The following is a 25,371-nucleotide window of genomic DNA, read 5'->3' as shown; positions in this document are numbered from 1 at the left end:
GGTGGCGATGTCTTCTATTGCGGCTTGCCGGCGGGACCACATCTTCATGAACCGAGCCTCATAAGCACTCGGAAGAGCTGCAAATGCGGACGTCAAAGCTGCGCTCCAAGTTGGCCATGACGCATGTTTACTTCCATGGAAGCGATGCTAGGCTTCAGCAGCTCCTCGGAGACGCCTTTCTGCGATGGATTTCTTGATGGACTCTGGCCAAGGGTGTTTTGCGGCAACGGAGTCGACGGTGCAGGCCCAAATGGTGGGGTCATCCTTAAACCCATGAAAGTCTGGAATTGCATTCTCAGAGAGTGAAGCAAGCGCAGCGCACCCAATGCCAGAAGTAGAGCTGCTTTCCTTGTTGTTCAGCTGTTGTGTCAGCATGGACAGGGCCCGCGCAAGGTATGCGTTGTAGTCGTGCCATGGAGTCGCCGTGAAGGCGTGGACGCCGCCCACGGGCAGTAGTGGCTGTGAGTCCTGAAGGACTCACAGTCACTACTGCCAATGGCTCCGTGTTTCGCGACTGCGCCAATGTAAAGGAGAAAGAGCGACAACACCCGTTCACCGGTAGATGTATCTATCCTTGTGATCTACTGCACGTACCCACTCTGGGAGATTTTATTAAAATGAAAATTTTACCATGGCCATAAAGTAAAGCAATTCAAGTTCAGTTTTGGTCAAAGAAAAGGAGTCTGAAACTCTTGTATGCAGAGTTTAAATCTCATTCGTCCTAAAAGAAATTATTGGATGGCAGCGCTAACCTCCCAGTCGCTATGCCCAAGTGTAGAGGCATCTGAAGATAGTATACGTGTCGACAGTTAAATATAATCCAAGAAGGCAGAGTAGTGTTTCTAGGGTCCGTTTTCTACAGCTAATAAATCGTCGACAAGAAATTTAAAAGAAATTCTATGGTATCATCTTCCCTACACATGTGACAAATCGGTGATGGTGCCAGAGCAGCGTTATATAAATAAAAAATTCGAGAAGATATGCAACAGGGAAGCCTACTAATAGTTACATCAATTTTTCTAGATTAGCATACAGTGTTTTTCCATGGATACATTAAGTGCTTAAAATCTGAGGAATTTCTTCACTGGGCTGGCTGTTCTATTCGGCCTCGTCTTACTCTGCTTCCTGGCGCTCGCCGAGCGAGCAGCCCAGCCCGAGCTACGTTCTGTGTTCTTTTTAATATATATATATATATATATATGTGTGTGTGTGTGTGTGTGTGTGTGTGTGTGTGTGTGTGTGTGTGTGTGTGTGTGTGTGTGTGTGTGTGTGTGTGTGTGTGCGTGCGTGTGTGTGTGTGTGATTAGATTTACGATGGTTTTTATCCGCCGCGGTAGCTTAGCTGAGCTGCGCATGGGAATAACGAGGTCGTGGGTTCGATTGCCGGTCGCGGCGGCCGCATTTCGATAGGGGCGAAATGCACAAATTCTCGTGTACTTAAATTTAGTTGCACGTTAACGAACTCCAGATGACCAAAGTCCTTCCGGAGTCCCCCACTACAGCGTGCCTCATAATCATATCGTGGTCTTGCCACGCAAAATTGGATTCTTTTTATTTACGTAGGTTGGTTTCGGATCCGGCTCCCCAGCACAGAAGACCGATGCTCTAACCATTAGGGCACTGTACGGTCGCATGCCTGAAAAGTAGGAATAAAGCCACATTTACGAATTTCCCTCGTTCGATACAGTGCTTTGAGGCCAGAGTTGCGGAGTGGCAACTCCGGAGTTTAGTTGATTCCGGAAACATTCCACATCTTTAAACACCCGGTATGGAATGAGGGTTGGAATCATAACACCAATCGGATAGATCGGACAGATGAAATGAGAATGTAATGGGAGCCCGAGATTCACGAATGGAGTAGGAATGGAATGGGTATATTCTCCTGGAAGGCTAAATGATTATTTTGAGCAAACAACCAAATCAATTAACTTACCATTCAGCCTAAACTAGATTTGGCCAATACATTGTATTTATCCTACCAGTTCTTTCAGTATCTACCTTTAATTATAAAGAATTGTATTTTGCACTTCCTACACTTTTGAAGACACATGGCACCCTATCTGCGTTACGAGAATGGGATGCATTTAAGGACAGGAAATTCTAGATGACAAGAAATATGATTCCGTTGAGCAAGGTCACACTTGACTTAGGGCACAAATATGGAGGTCAGAACGACGTTACAAACTGTTGTACCCTGCAGACGTCTACAGTGATTTGGAACGCGTGTCATATTTTTTGGACCACTGTCGAGTATTCAGAAAACACAATAACGAGAGGTCACAGAGGTGTCCTGAAAAAAAAAATGCACCCGTTACTGTGCTCGTCGGTGCGAAACAAAAAAAGATCACCATGCAAAACACATTAACGCGTTTCGCTTTTGTTCTACACCTCAAAGTGACAGAATAATCTAATTGTGTGCATAGCTTACACAACACTGCAAGAATATTTTCTCCTTTGCTTTACGCGTATAAGTTTAAGGCAGGTTACAGATTTTCGGAAATGAAGAATCTCATTTGAAAGGCAAACCTTGCTTGTGTACCAGCGTGCGGTGTGGCCGTGAACCACCTGACACGTGCAGCTAAAGTGAAATTAACTTGAGCGATCACAAGCTGTCAGCTGTACATTATATTATTCGAATAATTGGTGCACCATGATGCCAGAAATTAGTGTCATGCGTGAATTAATCCTAAATTGAAGAAAAACTGCGTAAACAGGACGAGGCATAATCAAACTTATGAAGTCTTAGATTCTAATGGACTATTTTTGAAATTATGGTTTTGAAGAAGCCCGTAGAATGAGATATCGCTCTCTCACTTTGCTTTTTTCTATGTAACGGGGCAGGGGCACCAAGAATTGGAGCGCAATTCAGGCTGTGGCCTCAAATTTACATGTTTTGGAGTTATTTTGATTGCAAGAATTGAATATATTTACGACTCACATCAAATATTTGGGGCGTCTAATCCATGCAACTAACATATGTTTGTTGACGCTATTTGAGAATCAAGACAATAAAATTTATATAGTAATGCCTTCGGCGTTTCTTTGTCTAATCCTACTACAAGCATAATTGTCTTGCATGCACATCTTCTTTAATATGTGTTTGTCAATTAACTTTCCATATGCGTGAGCAATGTATTGACCTGGCATGTGGCTCTACCTGCCCAGTGTTCGCGCAATGCTAATTCTTTTGAGGGTTGATGATCATTTTCACAGCACATTGGAAGAGAGATTTTTGCAAATAGCAAAGTTCATAATTACTTTGTTTAGCGCAAAACAACGGACACAAGAAAGACGTCCAGGACAAGACGCTACTCTCAACTAGCACCAACTAGCCCGCCTACGCATTGTGCTGAGCAAAATTCACAAAGGCCTTCTCCTGAAAATTTGCGCAGATCCAACGCACATCTTGGAATCACTTGTGAAGCGAAGCTTTCGTGAAGCCGTTAAGCAGATACAGTAAAGTTGGCCATTTCATTCCCGTATCTTTTGTGCGAAGCAATCCGGCACGCGGCGATCGTCTCAAAGATCTGGTTGGCGCTGGAACAAGTGTCGCCTGCCTAATGGTTAGAGCATCGGGCTGCTGTGTTGGAGGACCGAGGTTCAGCACCGCCATCAGGCACGCAATTCAATTTTCTTTGTTTTATTCAGGTATGAGCTATTCGGCAAGATGGCAGCAACACCCAGCAAGCCACGGTCGTGAACGCACGGCAGGGTCCGCAGAGACAAGCTTAAAACAGTACATATTACGGGCAACAACGCGCTGCTAGAGACCACCGGCGAGGAACATGTTGCTTGTGAGAAATAAAAAGTGTACACAACATTATTACTAACGTTGTTAGGAATTCAAAAATACGCTTTTACTTAAGCGGGACGCAAGCGCAAGTAGTAAACAGTTACAGAGAAAGCACTTCGTTTGCTGGAATTGGAGAAATGGAATGGTTCAGCTCAGTTACTGCAGGAGCGGGGAATGATCCCACTTTCACCATTCCTAGGATTGAAAGGGAGTGGGATTAACAAGGATTTCCACTCTCCGGAATGGAGTGGGAATGTAATGGGAGGCCCCAGTCCACAACTCTGTTTGAGAACCTTGGCGCATTAGGCGCGCAGCATAGCAGAAGTTTACTTCGGAAAAGTGACTTCGTGCATCTTCTATATAGATTAAGATGAAAAAATCTGCAGGACGCTTAAAGGGACACTAAAGCGAAACAATAAATCAGTTTACACTAATAAAGCACTGTTTGAGAACCCTGCAGGCAGTCATTTCAAGATAATAGTTTGATTATTAGACCAGAAAATGAAAGTCGAAGTATCAGTATTTGAATTTCGCGCCGAAACCCCGACGCCGGTACGTCAGTGTGACGTACCGGCGTAGGGGTTTCCAAAGTATGTTTTTCACATTTGGGCCGCGTTGGCTGAGTAAAGGTTTCCGAAACTCGCCATGTTTAATATTTGGTTCCTTCAGAACACAATATAGTCAGTCTGTACCGCTATACAATTAAGTAGGCCCCAAAAGATGCCATGAAAATCCATGACGTCACAGCGACCAGGTGCGGGAACTTCAAGGAGGCGTCGCCGCCCGTCTTTCGTTCTTCCGCATTTTCTGCCTTACCAAGCGCCTTATCATGGTAAGAATGGTGTTTTTGGTGTTGTAGAAATGTAATTTACTGATGCAGAAGAAATAATTTTTCTCTTTAGTGTCCCTTTAAGCTTCGCCTTTAAGAGTGGAGCGCGATGACATACAAAAATCTCTGACTGCTTCTCACGCTTTCCAGCAACAGCGGCTTATGTAACCGCAATGTTTACCGGGTAACGTTAGCGGCAAATGCTATGCACGAAGGCGAGCTTTCTGGTAGAAGCGCGACCTCTTGCGTGGAACGATCTTCTGTTATTGTTTCGCACTTTTAATGTTTCAGTCTGGGAAGGTTTAAGATAAAAGGCATGCGCTGTCGGTGTTTTGATTCATGACAATTGTTTGTGGGCTGTAGTTCTCAAAATTCTGAGGAACAGCTTGTTAAAGAATGGAAGACAAGCTATGAGCAACTTTTGCGATAGAAGAAGAATTTTAGTGCCGTATACATGTATATACGGCAATTTTCGCTCACGGGACGCCAACGCTTACGCCGGACGCCGACATCGTGTTTTCTGTGACACGGCGCCCTTAACGCTATCGCGTTAGTTTGTAGAGCTATGGTAAACGAGACGGACACACGACTTTTCAGTAACAAGGTCTAGTTTATTTCTGTCCAAAAGAGAGAGAATTGAGCGGGCGGGCGCAGCTCGCCGGAAGTGGCGAGAGCTTTAGAGAGAGAAGGGAAAAGAGGGGAAAGGAGCAGAGAGAAGTGCGGTGCTTAGACCTAGTGCGTAAGAAAAGCAGTAAATAAAGTAATCAGCGAAGGGAGCTCGCGCACGACGTTCGGCACAGCGAGTCGGATCATGTCAGCTCCATCGCCGCGCCGCTACAAGTTATAGGAGTTACGTGGCGGCGTTCGTTGCTGAAATTCACTATGCGCCTCTCATCGTACTATGGTGCCTTTCTAAAAAGTGAAGCATGTCATGTCTTTTGATTAAGAGCGTTTCATTACTGGATAAAAGTTCCGCTTTCCCTGAAAGGTGGAACGTCTGGCTGAGGAACCTGTTCATCACTGAAGTCTGCAGCATGTCTCTTGTCGTAATGCGCCATTTCGCCTTGCTGGCTCATGAGAGCCTCGCGTACACCGATTCCAACAGTGCGTGGAATCTGCATAATCTTTTTTTTTCTTTGTGCAGGGAGTGAGCAAAAAGGCTCTCGTGGGCAATCATCGCCTATAGCAGCATTTCCGCTTGTCTTTGAATGCTTGGATAAATGATGGTTGACGATAATATACGTGCTCTTCGGTTATGGCGGCGCTAGCTATATACAACGGGTCTAACCATATATGTAGGCTGGACGAGGGAAATACTCCGCCGGGAGCCTTCCACGCAGACGCTTTCGTGTTATACAGAAGCTTCGCAATCTCTTGTGTCATGCTGGTTGAGACATATTTAAAGCGTTACATCTACAAAGAATGATGCAATGAGATATGAGAAATATCAGTACCGTATAAATACTTGAATACCATTTTTTGCGCAAGCAGACAATGACAAAAGGAAGACGTAGGTACTACGATGCGCTAACTTCAGTAAATTATTATCGGGAAATTCATGCATTTGCACTCCACGCGCAGCCACGCCACTCCTGGTGAAATTGTCGTACTGTTCCTTTCAAAAACGCCGTCTCTTCATCAAGCAGGTCAACAAACGCAGCGCTAAGGCACGTTTCACCATTCCGCATGGTAGCTTGTGCTTCTATAATTTCACACAGGTCCTTATCTCTGTGTGTGACAAGAACAGCGCAATCATTCAACAAAACGTTATCTAAGTTCGCATACCAACACGCAGCAGTGCTACAGCGCATAAATATTATTGAAAAATATATAAGACGACGATGTAGAAACTTTATGGTCATAACTCGCTTTTTCATTCACAAAAATTCCATTCTGGTGGGAAAACAGAGCATGATTCAAAGAAATCGTGAGAAAGATTGAAAAATAAAGAGGGGAAATGAAAAGAAAGAAAAAGAAAAGTGGACCTGTATTCACACATATTATTCCTAAGTAACGGCGTTTCTTGATTGACCGGCGTTCGGGTACGCGCTACTCATCATGGCGAACACCGTGATAATGAAATCGTCGTCGCAGCTATATGCCATTGTAGACGGCGCTTACGTAGGATAAGTTTTTATGAATGGCGCCGCGGTCCTGACGAATATTGTTTGATATGACTAATGAAGTTTGAGTTGGTCAACATACGTGACGACCAAGCTAGAATGGTTCTGGGGACCCTTTGTGGAACTGCGCAAATTAATTCTTTATGCTCTCTTCAGCAGAGTGTTTCATTTTGATTTGTGTGCGTACCTGCTACAGTTGATGAATTCGTTTGTTGAATACGTGACGCAACTCCTTGACATACAGGGGCCCGTGGGGCTCGATAGCTGTCGTCGAGTCAGCAAAAAAGTGTTATTGGCACGTGCGTCTTGAGGGAGAGGAAAGGGATTACTGCGGTATGAAATTAGTAGCGATAATACTGAAAAGCGGGACATGTTGATGGGCAAGCGCGGCAAACTTTCGTGGGCAGGATGCCTAGCAAGCGGGAAAAGCGGGAATTCTCAGGGATTTTTAATAGTCTGGAAATACTCAGGGAAAACTCACGGAATTTGTGCTTCTATCAGGGAAAATTAGCTGTCATTTTATTGAAAGTGAAAGAAAGTCGCCCTAATGCTGGCTCGAGTAAAAGAGAGGAATCGTAAAGAATTGTCTTTGACGCCGTGTCGTCGGCTGGAGGAGTTGCCAATGTACAGTCAACGACCGATTTTCCGGACGCACAATTTTTGGGACATGCCCGATAATGCGGACAGCTTCGCGGCACCACCACGCACCCCATAGAGTCAATGTATAAGAACGTCTGAAATTTTGGACGCTAAAACCTTCCGCCGTCCGATTTTCCGGACTTTTTGCCGCGACCGCACGTCCGAGACGCGTGAATCAAAGCCAACACCGCCGCCTTATTATCTCGCCGCCTCGTACCGGCGCTCTCGCGCGCAGATCCGCTGGCAGCCGTAGCCACCACCGCGGCAACGCGAGGCCTAGCTCCTTCGACGTTCGTTATTAAGGTACTTGCCGTCGTGTACAGCGTTTTTCATTGAAAGAATTCGCCGCTGTCAGCAATGGCCCCGAGTCCGCTTCAGCAATCCTCGCGATTGGCTTCGTAACTTAGTAAGCACGGCGCGTTGCATAATGCCGGTTTCAGAAAGGTAGCTTTGCCTCAGCACAGAATTGTTACGCGGCGAAGCATAAGTGAAGTATTGCGGTTAAGCTTAACAAGCGTGGGAAGGTAGAGTTGTCACGGAACACAGTACGTATTCTCTAAGTATACACGCGCGAACTCGCCGTCTCCTGTCACAGTACAAGCACCGATATGCCTAATAAGTGTACTGGCAGGCCTACAGAACTTTTTCGGCCGTGCCTGTGAGAATCTGAGCCGTTAAGGGCAGTAAAAGACATGCATTTATTTTTTCGGACTGCTCGATTTTTCGGAAGTTTTAGTGGCCCTTAGGGGAGTCCGAAAAATTGGACCTTGACTGTACAAGTGACAAAGATGCTTCAAATGGTCCATGAGGCGAACGCATGGCAGAACGAGGACGAGAACAGGAATGACCGACGCATTGAGGAGGGAACAGGGAAATTAAGGGTGTCGCTGCTCCTTTGGAGGAGCTTGAACTGAAAAGAACAAAGTATTGGCAGACGCCGAGATGCAGGTGTCCCTCATTCAAACCATATAAACTCTTTAAAGCAGTGAAACGCAACACTAAGGTGTTCAGTGCGGGCTGAGAGTATGTCAGGACAGTTGAGGTTGAATTTCCAGCGCCAGAGAGAGAATCTAACTTGTGACGAAGGTCAGGTCTCATACCAACGAGCTTGCTTTCAGTTGATAGGAATATATCATATTAGAATATATCTGTTTCTGCATGCATCTCTTTTTATTCGTATTTGAAAATGTTCGACTCGATTCGCAATCGGCTTTACTATTTTTTTTAAAGATATTTTATCCGCTGTGCATTTTACTAACCCGTCCCTTCAGTTTTATATATTGAATAAAATAAACATTACTCCTTGTTATTCAAACTGGATTAAGTCGTTTATTTTTATTTTTTTAACATGCTTACTGGAGACTAACTGCACCGGGCGACACGGTGTCAGCCCGTCTTGACGTAAAACAAAGTTCTGTGTCACTCAGGGAATTTTGCAATGGCCCACTGAGGGAAAACCTGGAATACTCAGGGACTTTGAAAGTGACAACTTAGTAGACACCCTGGTGGGGTAAATGCAAAACATGATGAAATACTTCAAAGGTTGGATGAGCTCTTCTAGCGCTGGGAGGCAATGGCGGAAATAAAAATGACATGTGTCGCCCTAAAACAGCAAGAATGTTACTGTTTTTGAAAGCTAGTTCTGACCATGCGCATCTTACACTGGTGCCAAGAAAGCAATGCCAAAACACATTTTGACACATCAGGGAACCTTATACCTTCGACCCCCCCTCCCCCCCCCCCCCCGGCACTATTTTTTTAAATCTATTTCTCGCACGAAATCCGTGTACCAGTCCTGGAATCACGTCCCGTAGATCCCTGCTTGCTTGACAGGTTTGCGCAGCCATTGAGGGCCCCGTTTCTTGAAGTTCCTTTCGTCGTGCGCCCGGAATGCAGAAGTGGGCGCTGCCTTGGTTTTTTAAGAGTTCCCCCCTCGGTGCAGCTCTCATCTGTTTACCCTATCGTGCGCTCTTCGCGAGCGTGTTTGCGATGTCGCCGCTTGCTTCCTTCCTTTACCGCGGAACGCGTGTGGCGTTTTTCCCAGTCGTTGCAAGCAAATCGGCCGGCAAAACCGCCGACCATTGCGCAAACAAGCGGGTCTACGTGAATGGGGATATGTGTTCTCTAATGTAAAAAAAGAAAAACACCAGTAAAATAGCATTGATTCTCAGTGAGCGATGTTGTTTGGAGTCCAGACGCAATCAACCTATCCATGGACGGGAGACAAGAAAGAAGAACGCCAGGCCCGCGGCCGTTTGCGGGGACGGGCGGCGGGATAAACACCAGCAGCACAGCAGCTGCTGCTGCCGTGAGTGAAATGCGGAAGCCGCGATTTTCCCTTGGGAGCAAAGAAGCAAGGAACTGGAAGCGGACAGGGTATACACTCTGCCGAAGTTGCGGGAAGGAAAAAGAAGGGAAAAAGGTGTGGCTAAATATTGTTGCGGTGCCTCGAAGAAGCGTAGGCGCTGTGCTAAAGCGATTCGACGCTTTCTTGCAAGTTTTATTTATCAGAAATGCTTGAAGGTAAGCATCCCGCAACAGGAACAACCGGTAAGAAGCGTTTTATTACTGCCTTTGGTTGTTCTTGTGAGCCCTGAGCTATGCAAGCCCTCTCAAGTGAAATACGGGAACGGGAATGTGTAACGATGCTATTCCTACTATATTTCATTCCGCGTTGTATTATTATTATTATTATTATTATTATTATTATTATTATTATTATTATTATTATTATTATTATTATTATCGTAGTCTTACTATTTTATTTACACTATTTATTTGATAAGAAATAATCATGAAGCTATACAGGACGTCTCACATCCGTTCGCCCAGTACTTTCGATCACTTTTGAGCAAGGTCGGTGAGCCCTCTTCGTGCGACCGTCCGCTGCTCGGGAGTGATGTGTCAAGCACTGCGTCTATTAGTGAGGAACTTATCACAAAAAACATACTCAGCCCAATACCGTCCCAGTCACGTGGCCCTGATGACATCCCTCTGGTTCTAATTATATCGTTAAAGGGCGTGCTTGGAGCAGTACTAACTCGCATATGCAACACCCGTTTCAAAACACGAACATTTCCTGTGCCATGGAAAATCTCTCGTATCATTCCCATCCACGTATCTGGCTTGAAAACAGATGTGGATCCTGGGAAAGTTTGCCTGGCGGCTTGCCTAGCTGGCTACTCTAGATGGAGAGGATGAAAAATAAAATGACATGCACAGTTCACAACACAGATACACGACATACACAAAACACAACATTCAACACTCGACTAAAGTGTCTCATTGAGACCGGTGCCTCTAAGGAAACACAAAAGTGCCTTCCACTATAGACTGATATCTCTCCTCTGCTCTGTCTCGAAAATCTTTGAGTCTGTCCTGCATACATTAATTTCATGCAGCATACAGAACAGCCTAATATTTAATCAACATGGGTTTATACCGGGCCGTTCAACAACCGCAAACATCGTCACCTTTATGACCTTCGCATCGGAAGCGATTGATAACAGGCGTAAACTGGATACTTTTTACTAGGACCTAAGTAAGGCGTTTGATGTTGTCAGTGGTCTCTTGTTCCCAAAATTATACGAAAGCAATCTTTCCGCATATTTAATGCACTAACTGCCAGCCCCACACCGCTGTGTCATCTCGAGTGGACACTCCTCAAGCACGTACACAACTACCTGTGGTGTGCCACAAGGCTGTGTCTTAGGACCGGTTCAATTCTGTCTGTCTGTAAATGAAGTATCCAAAGTCATTAAGAAATCGTCGTTCTCGCGTTATGCGGACGACATAAATATATTCGAATAAATTCGCAACCTTCGAGACTGCATTCTACTTGACATATCCGCCTTTTCCGACTGGTGCATGGGAAACGAACTCACGTCAAACAGCCGAAATACAAAAGTGGTGTCAGGGCAAATGAGTTCTATTGCCCTTGCTACCTGGGAAAATGGGAGTGCGAAGTTACTGACCTCGGCACCATCTTTCATTCCAAGCTCACCATCTTGCCCGATGCATAGATCACTAAACGCGGCCTGAGCACCCTGGACGCAGGAAGTCGAATATCGTGGGAGTTCAGAAACTAAGCAGTACACATCCCTCTGCCAACCTTTGCTGGAATATGCCGCTGTCCTTTCGAACAATACCGGTCTAACAAAGATAACAAAGATAGAGTTCAGAAGAAATTTATCTCTATACAGCGATATCGGTCCATTAGGCTGGTCGGCCGTGAAGAGCAGCCTTGCTCTCAGTCCTTGCTCGGCATGGAAGACCTAGACTGCAGACGCATAGAGCTGACGTAACCTTTTTATTCAAGCTTGTGACGGCTCTCGTTGACTGTATATAAATATTAGTATTACAGAAAAGTTCAGTATAAGAGTTCTGCGAAAAGTGACTAGGGTGCCTGACCTTTTCATGTTTCTACCTTTGGCCTCTGAAAGATTCCTTTGGTCAGTATTCTGCGGGCCTGCAAAGAACACGAACATGAAATCGACATATTTTACAAACATTTGCCCACTTTCCAAGTAGCACGCGGATCCATTTCATGACCTGTTTACAAAAATATTAATGTTGTTTTTGGGTGTTGATGTTACACCGTTATCTTATAAGATATGAACTCTTTCTGTTGATGTATATATATAGCCGTCTTGCTCAATGTGACAGTTTCCATATAGAATGTTCCCGCGAACATTACCCAAGCTGTTATAAAAAAAATGGAAGAATAATAAAACGGTGCATAATATGGTTATAAGACGTTCGGTAGTCAGGCTTGTGACGAACGAACACCGTAAGTTTTATAATTGCATCTTCCACCGTGTATTTTTCTTCATTCTTTTTCTTCTACCAGCTTGGCTGACGTTACGGTATGTTGCTTGGTGTCCAGACTCCCAGAAATTTCAGTCAAATTTGTTTTGTATGGCATATGTTATATATTGTTATCTTATACCGGGTGTCCCACGTAACTTGAGCCAAGCGTTAAAGTTATGCAAATGCCACGTATCTGGACATAACTAAGGTAATGTTGTTTGCTGTTGCTCGGAGATGCTGACATTTTGTTTAGCATTCCGCCTAATTACATAATTAGTCTTCATTAATTATTTAACTTCTCGGTTATTATATTTAGATGCAGTGAGAAAATTGCAGGGTAACATGAAAAATTCTCGATACAACTTTCTGTTGCTCAATACGTGCTACGTAAAAGTGTTTTACCAAGCATCAAAGAAGCGCGTGAACACACGCAAAGTGCCTCGAGTGGCCAGTCTCGCGGCATTTTCGCGTGTATTCGCGGGCTTCTCTCGTGCTTGAAAACACACTCTAGAGTGCCGCAACTTCAGAACAAATGCTTATACTAAACAAGACATCACGGAACGAGTGATAGGAAGAAAATTTAAGGGGAAAGCATTACGGCCAGCGGGTAGTGAATTACTAGAAAGAAATACAGGACCTATACATAGAAAAACAATTTATTTTGTTTGCTTTCATCTATGTCCTCATCATGAACATTATTGCAAATGAGAGAGAGTGAAACAAGCATTAATGATATGCTGGAGATGTTTCCGCATGAGTTTTCCGCATAACCTACGTGATGTCGTATCCCCTGCCACAAATATTAGACGTGACGGCGGTAACCGATTACATCAATCGTATAGGAGAGGCAGTTATTTGACGGGTGGTAAGGAGAGCTTGGCTTAAAGGGTGTTGGAGTAGGTTCCCTCATGACGTCGTATGAACTAGCGGTGCTGTTCGCGTGGTATCTCAAACCGCTGACGCCACGTCAGTCAGGCCAGTGCGGTGGTCGCAAGCCACACCAGCCATGACCGTGTCATCGAAAGTTGGGCGCTTGCTGCCTCGTCGGCCATTTCTTCCTCCCTCAGTAACCTGCTGAATTGGGCTGGTCGGTTCAAGGCGAAGGGGGTAAAAACAGCGTGAAGGACATGAAGAAAGCAGAGGCTCCTGGCTTCTTCCCACTCGACACGGTATAAGCTTCGTCCTCTGGTCTCGCTTCTCGCAGAATACGTACGTTGAGCCTAGTACGTTGAGCTTTCGGCGAAATGATCACAGTGTTACGTGCGAGTAATGCACCGCGCTGACCGACCAGCACGTCAGCGGTTTGTGATACCATGTGACCACCAGCTTCAGTACAACCGATGAAACAGATGCAACGATGCAACCTTCCTAACTCAAACTCCGTATACTCCCTAAACGCCCTATACCCCACAAACTCACTATACGCCACGAAACGGCAATCCGCTTGGCGCGCGTTTGCTATAGTGTACTGGCCAAGCGAAGCTGGCGGCTGTTTTCAGCTAGTTCCCCATTCAAGAAGTCGAAGCTTCAAATCACGATTACGGAAGCGGGCACCAGCTAACAATGCAAAGAAATAAAACTCGTGATCAAAATTACATTCGTAGCTCTTGAAGAGTGCTGCTTTCTCTTTCTTTAAGCATATGGACGGCGCGACAGGCTGTGAATATATTCAGGTGCCTCACAGAGTGGGCGGACAGTTCTTTTCGTATCTTCTTTCCACATTTTCTCCTGTTTTGTACCCTCCCCACAGGAAAATCGCGCTTTTTAACCTATTAATCTTTCCTCTACTATATCTCTGAAATTAACTGGAGCAACATCGTTTTTTCAGACAAAATGCAAAGACAAAAAAAAAAAAAAATTCGACGACTTCTAAGCACTTATGAATTGTGAATACGAAAGAATTAATGTCCTATTGAACGCCGCTGAGCGGTCCTTCGAGTCATGAACTCCTCGCAGGCAAGCGAGCGCATTGAGACGCTTGGCCAACGCCTCCTAGATAGCACAACGCCGGTGCACTTGGATCACTCACGTCATGCTACCCTGCCCGATCGCAATAGAATCTAATGGGGAAGCTCCCGAGTAAGTCACGATGGTTTTGACGTCACCGCTTTCGTCACGTCGGGCTTGGCTAACGCCTATATACATAGCAGACCTGTGGACTCTGCGTTATGACGTCATGATACGTGGACCGAAATTTCCACTGACGTGAGGAAAGTGGTGACGTCAAAATCATCGCGGTTTCCATTCGCGTTATAACATCACCGTTATATTCTATGGCAGTCGGGCACGGCAGCATTACGTCATAGATTCGAGGGCAGAGGCGTTGCACTATCTAGGAGACGTTGCCTTCTCAATGGAAATTTCGCTCCGAGTAGCATGTTGTCATAAAGCAGAGCGCGCAGGTCTACTATCTAAGAAGCGCTGGTGTAGCCCATTCTTCCTGATCGGATATGTATCAAATTTTGATTATGTGTTTAACTTCTTAGAAGTTTTTGTTGTGATGGAAGATGTCGCTTTGTGTTACATTTTCTTTGTATGTACTGTCCGTATACCTGTGATCGCTTATGACCACCTGGTGCTCATATGATTATAAGTAGTTCCAGTACATACATCATTTCACTCATTCTAATAAATACCATTAAAAGAAGCGCTAGTTAAGCCCAGCATAAAACACTCGGCATCTGAGCGCGGGGTCGTAGATTCAAAACGCGCTACTGCCAACGTCTTTCCTTTCATACTGATTCTGTTCTTTATACATTAATTTATTTCTAGCGATTACTGAGGTGTAGTTTGAACGGAGGCGAGAGCTTGCGTGGACAATGAACGGATAATGACTACTGGCGAGTACCGCGGATAACACAGGCTTCCGAGAGTGATCGAGAGTGACGTGGCGTCGCGGCGATGCCCTCTCCCCTCACGCAACAAGGTGGCGCGCCAGCGCTGTAGTAGTTGTTCCCCCGCCCGCTCTGCTCCGTCAAGGCGTGCACGTAACCTGGCGTCGCAGCCAGTGGGAATTTAGGTGCCGTTTCGCTTCCACATACGCCGTCGGTTTAGCCCAATGGGTCGCTTGATGCTTTCATATCAAAAATTGCTGCAGGTCCAACGAGTTGGAATCTATCTACTGCGAAGCTTTGTGTGAGTGCATAAAGAGTCGAAACACGAGTGCACACATCAGTTATGCCGAGCCTTTTGTTAAGAGGAGTTTCTGACTGCTGGCGAGTACCACGGACGCCTCGAACGCATCATGGCTTCAGAGGGAGCATGCGCATATGTACGTAGTGCAATTCGAATTCATTCTATCTACAAGAAGCGTTTACTTCATCATTACCGGCCGTGCTGCCACGGATTCGCGAAGGCGCGTTTTCTGGGTCTGTTTTGTTTCTTCCCCCGCATGGCCGGCGCCGTGGATGGATGGATGGATGCTAAGCGCGTCTTCATTGAAACCGGGTTGTGGGTTGCGCCACTACGTTTTTGTTCTTATTTTGCCTAATGTCCTACCTGTCATTGGGAAAAAAAAAGAGAAAACAACGCAGACAAAGAATTTCGAACATCAAACTTTCTGAACCACTACTGGGAACTTATTTTTGTAGGCCTCCTTTGTTTGTGGTCTCCCCATTTTTCTGCCACCAAACATCCAATCACCTCTTACTAATCTCTATGCGTACATGTTTACTTTCCCCTGCTATCCCTAAACCCAAGGACTTCAAGGAGGCCAGACGAACCTAAACCGACAGCTGGGTGAATATCTTCACATTCTAATAAAACATGTTCAATCGTTCCATAGCTTTACCGCAGCAAGCACATGCTTCCTCTTCCTTATTATATCTCGCTTTATAGGTGGGTGTTCTAAGGCATCCTGATCTCGCTTCTAAAAGTAAGGATCTTCCCTTTGAGTTCTCATAAATTTTTTTGTCCTGATTTCGTTTTTTCCTCTTAAGTAGTGACTCATAACAGGTTTCTTTCCATTGCCGCCACCCATGACATTATTTCAGCCTCACTGACTTTCCACTTCGCGTTCTTTGTTTCCATGTAAGTTACTGTACCGGTTACATACTTGCTGGTAAGATTCCTAGATTATTTCCTCCACTTTGAGTCAATGTTTTGTTTTCTTTACAAATGCCTGAATATTCTCGTAACCCATTTATTTTCTTTCATATTCCTCATTCGTTCTTCAAAATCAATTTTACTCTGACCGTCCCTCACTTTAAAACGTGTCCAGCCCATATCACCCTGCACAGCTTCATTTGTAGTCTTCCGGTGAGCGCCCAATGCGAGGTGTCCCACTGATCATTGGTTGTCATCGAGGCCCGATTGTACCCCTGATTTCAAGCAAACAATCGCATTTCCAAAAGTCCTGGAACCATTACACCTTTCCACATGCCCGGAGCTCCTCGTACTTTTTGTATCCCCATAGTGCTCTGGGTTTATTAAGGCCGCAGTTCTCTTCCCCTTTTCTATTATTGCATTTTCCTGTGTTTCCATTATCTGTAGCCTTTGTTTATCCAGACACCAAGGTATTTATATTCTTTTGCGTGAGGTTTTTCCTGGCCCTCGATTGACACTGTCTCTTTACTGTTTTCATTGAATACCATAAAACCTTATTTTTTAACGCTAAATTTCCATCCTAAATTCTCACGTTCATATCCACAGATATTAGCCAGACGTTCCATATCACTTGTTAGCTAGCGACCCAATGTCGTCCGCATAAGACAAACCTGGACTCTGCTGCTGTACTACTGTAGCCGCCTGTTTGTATGAGATATTAAACTTCATATTGTTTTCCTCTAGCGCTCTTTCCATCCTCACTATGTACATCATAAACAGCAGTGGCGATAGAGGGCACCCCTGCCTCAGTCCCTTGTTGATATAAACTTTCTCCTCGCTCCTCATCCCTTCCCATTCAAAACAAACGCTATTTCGTTAGTAAATTTCCCTCATAAACCGTATACAATCGTTTCCTAAGCCTCCCCCTTCCAGAATATCCCCCAAGATGTTGCGGTATACGTTGTCATAAGCTCCGGTAAGTCTTGAAAAGCCACATGCAATGGTCTCCTTTGTTCTTTGAATACTTCAGTACACTGAGTAAGAACACTTAAGTTAGCATCCATATGTCTACCGATTCTGAAGGTATTTGCATGTTCTCCCAATATTCCATTATGTTCTGCTCATACATGTGGTTTTAATTTAATCGCCTGCATTGATAACCTGTATATTACCGATATAATGGTCAGCGGTTTATATGAGTGAACTCTATCTTTCCCCCCTTACCTTTATAAATGAAATTAATTCTACTTTGTCGCCAACTGTCTGGTATTCGCCCATCTTGCAAGATTGTTTTTCTACTGCTTTCAACAGAGATTCCTTACTTTTTGGTCCTATTTCAATGACCAGTTTACGGGAACATTGTCTAACCCTGTGGCTGTGTGTTTCGGAGTTTTCTCTTCAGCTTTCTTCCAGCTGAATATTTTCACCACCAGCTGCTTTTCTATCTGGTTCTCGTTCCTGCTCTTTCTCTCCGAAACTACCTTGCCATTGCCTTGAAATGATTCGGCTGTTATTTTTCGGATGTAATTTAATGCCGCATCCCCTTCGAGTTTGTTTCCATCTTCGTATAGGATATGTTGTTGTGGTGTTCCAGAATTTCGGCCTATCAAGTTATGGTGGTTCCAAAATATTCGAGGTGGGGCCTTCTTTTTCTCCCATAGTTCTGACAACCAACGTTCACTTGCACCTTTCATATTTGCTTGAACTAGTATTTGAACCACAGTTTTCTTTCTCCCGCTGTATTTCCCATCTTCTGTCTACTTCATCCTACGGCAACTGCGCTTTTTTTTTTTTTTTTTTGCCTGCCTATGCTATCGTGACGCTTTCTGTCGTTTATCCATCGCTTCAGTATCTCCCCGTTCCACCAGCTCTTCGGTTTCCTTCTTCCTTGAAAAAAAAAAGCTTGTTGCTTCTTTTTCTTCATTTCTCTTGTCATTACACTTAGAAGCTCACTATTTCCCACTTTTTGTTGGACCATTTGCCAAGTTTTTTCTCGACTCTTGTGACAATATTTGTCATTTGTTCAGCGTTCAAATTTAGACTGGCCGTTCTTCGCTCCTTGCTCTCTTATTCAACTACATATTCTATATCCAAAATGATGCGTTTATGGTCGCTCCCTATGTTTCTATACCCTTCCTCGTCAGTGACCATTTCTCTCAACTCATCATACTTTCCTTCTGTCATCAGGCAGTAGTGAATGGTCGATTGCCTATTTCCGACTTCCCATGTGATCTGGGCATCACATTTAGGCCCCGCATTCACGATAACGAGGTTACGTTGCTCACAGAGATCTGGCATTAGTTTCCCGTTGTTGTCGGCATAACAGTCTACAGTCATGTCTCGTTAATATGGACTCCGTTAATATGGAAATCCCGCAATATGGACGAAGTTTTCGGCGACCGGTCTCTCGCCCTGCAATTCTGCCCCGCTAATGTAGAAATGCGCAGTCCGGACTATGGACGGCTATTTTGGGGACGAAACGGGTAAATGCAGGCATTTTTGCCTCGTTATTATGGACACGGGATCAGATTGCCTGCACGACGCGCGTATCGGGTACATTCTAGAACTGACGCGACGACCAGCGATAACGCTAGAACATTCGATGGTAAGTCTTTAAAAGACCAGTAGGCATTCGACTGCACTAGTGCCTCCCACAAGATCGGCCTTACGGGCACGATTGCACTCGCGCTTATCTTCGCGTACGGCAGCAACAAGGTTGTTGAAAGTCAGCGCTTGTGGTGTCGTCTTCTCGTCTCGTGTCCCACCTACGTTTTGCGCTGTTAACACCAGGATGGATAACCAACAAGCCCCCCCCAAGCTGCTATTCTAGCCCCTTCTGCCGTGCGCTGCTCCCGCGGCCTACCCATGGTGACGGCCAGGAATGCGTTGCGTGACGCGCGTAATGCAATGCAAATATATAGATCTCGTCTGGGTAGCGTGGCGTTCAACCATCTTTCTCTAAGAAAGGGGCTTTGGTTTTTTCTTGCAGATCCTAAGACGAGTATGTTCACGCGCACTTGCTGTCCCCGATAAGCAAGGAAGCTCAATTAATCGCGACAGCGGTGGTGTCATGCCTAGCAGACACAACTTGCGCTTCCGCTGAACTTCGTGCACGGGTGCTACTCTTGCTGAGCTCGTCGCTTCGCGCAGTTATCAGGCACTGATCGGCCGGCCAGTCGATGCTGGCGCGGTACTGCGAATGCAAAATGTAGGGTTCTACGCATATGGGGAAATTCGCTTTCCTGCAATGCGTTTTCGGCGCTCACGGACGAATCAGTGAGACATAGAAAGCTTCGCTTTAAAAACCTTGGCATTGATCTGGTGAAGTCGACGGTGCACGCAATTTTGAAATAATCAGAAAAATGGATGAGTGTGCCAACACCAAGCTCGAGTTGCTGCCGGCAGTATCGCCCGAAGTTTGAACAACTGGAGGAGGCCCTCAATGTGATTCGCGGAAATGCGTTTCGGAGGCGCTACCATGAGCGACGAGATGCTGCAAGAAAAAGCGAAAGAGTTCGGTGCAATGATGGGTGAGTGAGTTCGAATTTATCTTATTAAACACCTAAAATAAGTGTTCTCTCTTCAGTGACTTTATTTTAATGCAACCTTTACGTCTTTATGGAGACATTCATGACCTGAACTACTCAATGGACTGGCTCAGCAGGTTTAGGACAAGGCACGGAATTTCAAGGCAGCGTGGGTACAGCCGCCGTTGCAAGTGCTCGGAAACATCTCGCGGAATTTCTTGCTCAGTATTCTCCAGATGCTATGTACAACTTGGATGAGACTGGCTTACGAGACTGGCTTGGACACGGCTATCGCATACCTTTAACAGGAGGAACACGGAGAACGCCCACTTCAAGCAGCCAATGTGTTGCGCTTCTCTGGACACTACAGTGGGATCGAAGGCGTCAGTGCAAACCCACATCTCCTCGTTTATTTTTTTGTTGGCTGAATAAACCGAGTCTTTTTATGGAGCGGTTATTCCTTAATGTGTATGTTTTTTACCTTGATTTGTTATTATGGGCGACTCACATTATGGATGAGTTTTCTGGGGAACGGAGGCGTCCATATTAACGAGACATTACTGTATACACCCTGTACGTGGGCATTCATGTCACCTACCAGGATAATTTCGGCGTGAGAGAGCAAATGATAAAGCAAAGGCAGGGAGGTTAACCAGGACTGAGCCCGGTTGGCTACCCTACACTGGGGAAAGGGAAAAGGGGACGGAAAGAAGCGTACTTCTCGAAACGCTCAGTGTCATGCATTTAGGCATTCCACTAATTGTTTATTATTTGCAATTTCTTCCCGTCCATCAATTTCTTTTTTCCCGCTGATGCGCTGAGGCGAGCGCCATCTCGTGTTGCTTCAAGGAACCCAGCGGCGCGCGCAGCGCACGTGCTCCTCTATGATTGGCTGGCCTGTTCGGCAAGGGAACAGCCGGGCCCCAGCGCCCACGCTCACGAAACCCGGCGAGGTTGGCAAGGAAAAGCTTCGCTTTTGAAAATACTTTATCTTGAGTCAACCTTTTCTCCAACCGCTGCTTTTGTGGTGGTCGCTGAAATGAAATCCACATTGTGCCTGTATCTCACGCGCCCAACTTCGCTGCATAGTTTGCCTGGCTGCTGTGACTGGCTTAATGGGCATCTATTGCTATATATATGAAATAATAATAATAATAAAAAATAATACAAAAGTCGGCTTTCCGTAGCCAAACGAGCGCTTGAAAGAGCGTGAAATTCGTGTACCGATGCTCTCGAGACGAATTGAAAGACTTGAGGGACGTGAATATATGTATTTGAGCGGGATACTTTGGGTGTCATGCCGGTTTGTCGCTTTGCGTCTCGCGTGTCCGTCAGTCGCTTCTTCTGTGGGGCAAAGCAAAATGCTTCGCTGCATCCAGCGATGAGCCCGAGACCGCCTCAAGGGCGCGACGTCATTTACTCGTACTCGCGGGATCTGGACCGCTTACAAAAAAAATAAAAAAAAATAAACAGGAATTATAATAAAGTTTATTACTTCGTAAGTTACTACCGCTGCAACCGCAAATCGTCGGCAGTTAAAGCCAGGAAAATAATTATTATGCGAAGCAGAAAGCCAGGCTCGCGTGTTCTTGCTCTTCCAAGAAGTCGCTATGGCTTTAATGAACCTGACCAAAGGAGAAGGCGAAGAAGAGGATTGAAGAAAAACGTTTCATTTCCCTAACTCAATTACTGTGAAGAGCAGTTATGAGCCCTGCCGACTCCTCGGTACGTTTAGAGTCTTCCGCCACGAGATGATAATAAAAACGAGTATTAAACTCTATAGATGACAGACGGAAGGTGCGGTTGTGATGTATGTTATAAGCTAGCTATGCTTCTTTTTTGCGTGTGTGGACAAAAGCTGATGTTCGCATGTTGGGATTCGTTTTCTTTTTTGTTATTAATATGCTTCATCCTTACAGAGAAACTGTATAAACTGGGCCCTGTGTGCTTGCAATCGCACTTTCGATGAAGGGCGGAACCCGACCGAAACGCCGAAATAAAATGTCTGTTTTTGTTTTCTGCGTGCGCCGGCGCTTCTTTCAATTTATTGAACACCGCATCCCAAGAACTGCGGTAGCTCGATTGGTAAGAGCGTAGCACGCGTAATGCAAGCACGTGGGTTCCTGTCCCGCCTGCAGTCAGTTGTTTTTTTCATGCACTTTCATTTCAATTTGTGTATCAGTTCCTTAATTCAATTAAAAACTAAAAATAATTTCCCCTATCCTGTTGTTTGTGTCACTGTTTGTTGGCTACTTATGATCTTAGTATATAGATACAGGGCGTTCCAAGTATCATGCACCAAGATTTAAAAGATATGCGAATGCGACGTAGCTGGAGAGAACCAAGGTTATGTTGTTTGCCGTTGCTTGGAGATACTCAAGTTATCTTTTGCGTTCCGCCTAATCACAACATTGTTCTTAATGAATTAAACAACTCAAATATTGTAATACCTTTCTCAAATATAGTTCAAATATAGTTCAAATAAATAAAGCACAAATATAGCTTTTTGTTGCTCAATACGTGCTACATAAAAGTGTTTTTCCGAGCCTGAAAGAAGCCCGCGAATACACGCAACGTGCCTCGAGCGGCCAGTCCCACAGCAAATATATATACAGGGTGTTCTTTTTTTTTAGCTGCACCAAATTTTTGAAATTAGAAAAATATAATTTACGGTGACGTTATGTTTACCATTCGAGTGTTCGGATAGGCAGCCTCTAGATACAGAGAAATTGCCGCACGTGCGTGCGTAAATAGTGAAGTTACGGCGATTAGCTTTCTAATTATCGACAGTAGGTGACTACAGCAAATGAGTACTTTGGGGTCCGCCCTCGACACTACCTATCCCAACGATTAAATATTGAATAGCGGATTTCATGTGGGAGCTACGCGAACAATTAGTTCCCCTTGGCAGGCTCCTTGAAACAGGAACTGGCGGAAAAAAGAGCGTCTGTGTCGTCGATGTCGCCGCCCTCCCGCCTCTCGTCACGTCTCCGAGGTCCACCACCGATCCGGCCCCACGAACGGCTTGCGTTATCTCCTTGCTGTCTGCGGCGTTGGCCTATAGCGCTTCAGTGCCAGCGGGGCGTCAAATTTACTTCGTCATTCCCTTGGGTCCCTGAAACTGCATTTCGCCGGTGGAAGTGGACACGGGGCGCCCAACGGAATGACGAAGTAAAAGCGCTAGGCCAACGCCGTAGGCAGCGAGGAGATAACGCAAGCCGTTCGTGGGGCCGGATCGGTGGTGGACCTCGGAGACGTGACGAGAGGCGGGAGGGCGGCGACATCGACGACACAGACGCTCTTTTTTCCGCCAGTTCCTGTTTCAAGGAGCCTGCCAAGGGGAACTAATTGTTCGCGTAGCTCCCACATGAAATCCGCTATTCAATATTTAATCGTTGGGATAGGTAGTGTCGAGGGCGGACCCCAAAGTACTCATTTGCTGTAGTCACCTACTGTCGATAATTAGAAAGCTAATTGCCGTAACTTCACTATTTACGCACGCACGTGCGGCAATTTCTCTGTGTCTAAAGGCTGCCTATCCGAACACTCGAACGGTAAACCTAACGTTGCCGTAATTTATATTTTCCTAACTTTAAAAATTTGGTGCAGCTAAAAAAACACCCTGTCTATAACAATAAAAACACAAGAGGTTCGACCGACGAAAACTCGTCTGGTCAGGTAGCATATCTTTAAGAAGAACGCTAAGGCTCCTCTGGTCGCTGATACACTCTAAAACAATTAACGTTTCTTAAACGTCAGTTTACTTTTACTTTGTCAGGGGCCAGCAGCCTTTGTGTTGTTTAGGCTTCGGACTCGGCTACGAACTCTCGGATGCACGTTTTTTTTCTCTCTCTCTTTATTTTACTAACGTACGTGACGTTTGGTTGGTTGTCCGGCCTTCGTCAGAGTGGCTTTTCCAGTAGTGGAGCTCGAGGCCAATACCCTTTGATCACCGCCAAGGTTATCCTTAATGGTTTATTTTATTTCGTCCCAGTTCTCGTCGCTTGCAGGCAATATTCTGTTCAATACTCACGAGTTCACGGAGAAAGTGGCACTCTTCCAGCGGTGGTGATAAGCGTTAGCCAATTCAGAACGCATGAGAAACCTTCACTATGCTCAGTTCGGCATTTTGCGCGTTGCGGCCTCTGTGTGACGGATGCATCAGGCCACAAGGTAGATCGCAAAGTACACGCATGCGGTCTGGATGTAGCCAAGAACACGCGCATATACTCCCGAACGCAATGCTTATGCGGGCCTAGGAATGCTCACCATTTATCTTTCACCTTCGCTGCCCTCTTATGCATGGCCAAGTCGCAGCGCGAGCGGTGCATCGCAGACGGCAACTATTCGTATAAGAGATGGCATTAAAAATACGGTGACCTGCGTTTGACTTTTCGACGAAACATGTTTTGTGTTTGCATGCAAATATTGAATGCCTATGCTTTGGAAACGCTTGAATTGCAACGCAAGACAGCGTTCCCCCGAGACAGAGCTGATCCTGTGTCCTTTCGTTTTGTGTGCCCGTCGTTTTCTGCGCTGATTGAAAAAATACAACGCAAGGCACGCCGCGGAGAAAGAAACGAAAGCTCGCACAGACTAGTCTTGTTGTTGATGTTGTTTGCGAAGAATTTTCGAGAATGGTAGCCAGGTTCAAGGCAGAAAGTTACTCAATGCCGTACAATCCTCAAGGGCGATGAAAAATGAACAAACTGACATTCTCAAAGCTTTTTCAGCGGATGCATAAAGACCACAGACTATACCAGAAGAAAGCGGGTTAACCGAGGGGTCCGATTTTTATTAGTCATATCATAAGAAGCCAACAATTAATGACACCAAGGAAAACATAGGGGAAATTACTTGTGCTTATGAAATGAAATAGGGAAACGATGAATTAATGGAAATGAAAGTGGATGAAGAAACAACTTGCCGCAGGTGGGGTACGATTTTACAACCTTCTCCTTTCGCGTGCGATGCTCTACCAATTGAGCTACCGCGGCACCGTTTCCCCATCCACTTTCTTGGATATTTATGTTTTCTAGTAGAACCCTGGGAGTGTTAGCCAGCGCCACCACTGAGAAACCTTGGCGGTGGATGTGGAACATCCTTTCTGGCACAGGCGTCACGAGAACGTGATCATTTGGGGTGAAGGCAACCGGTCAATAAACCCACACATGCTACCTGAAGGCATCAGTGTTGCCGGATTCGAGACCCTCCTTATGTAATCAACGAGAAGAAAGGGGGTTAACCGAGGGGCCCGATTTTCATTAGTAATATCATAACAAGCCAACAAAGAATTACACCAAGGAGAACATAGGGGAAATTACTTGTGCTTAATAAATGAAATAAAGAAACGATAAATTAATGGAAATGAAAGTGGATGAAAAAACTTGCCGCAGGTGGGGAACTATCCCACAACCTTCGCATTTCGCGTGCGATGCTCTACTAATTGAGGTTGTGTGATGGTTGTGGGATCGTTCCCCACCTGCGGCAAGTTGTTTTTTCATGCACTTTCCTATAATTCATCGTAATTTTCCCTATGTTGTTCTTGGTGTAATTGTTTGTTAGCTTCTTATGACAGGCTATACCCAGTGAGATATGACGTTGAGT

At 45.3% G+C, this 25,371-nt stretch overlaps 1 protein-coding gene across 4 annotated transcripts in view; it reads left to right on the top strand.

The window, feature by feature from the left end:
* Nucleotides 1–25,371, top strand: part of LOC142580275 (uncharacterized) — a 297,216-nt gene that overhangs the window by 112,696 nt on the left and 159,149 nt on the right. The window lies entirely within an intron of this gene.

Source organism: Dermacentor variabilis, chromosome 1 (genome assembly GCF_050947875.1).
Source record: "Dermacentor variabilis isolate Ectoservices chromosome 1, ASM5094787v1, whole genome shotgun sequence".
Taxonomy (NCBI): Eukaryota; Metazoa; Arthropoda; class Arachnida; order Ixodida; family Ixodidae; genus Dermacentor; species Dermacentor variabilis.
This window is presented reverse-complemented; position numbering and strand designations above follow the sequence as displayed.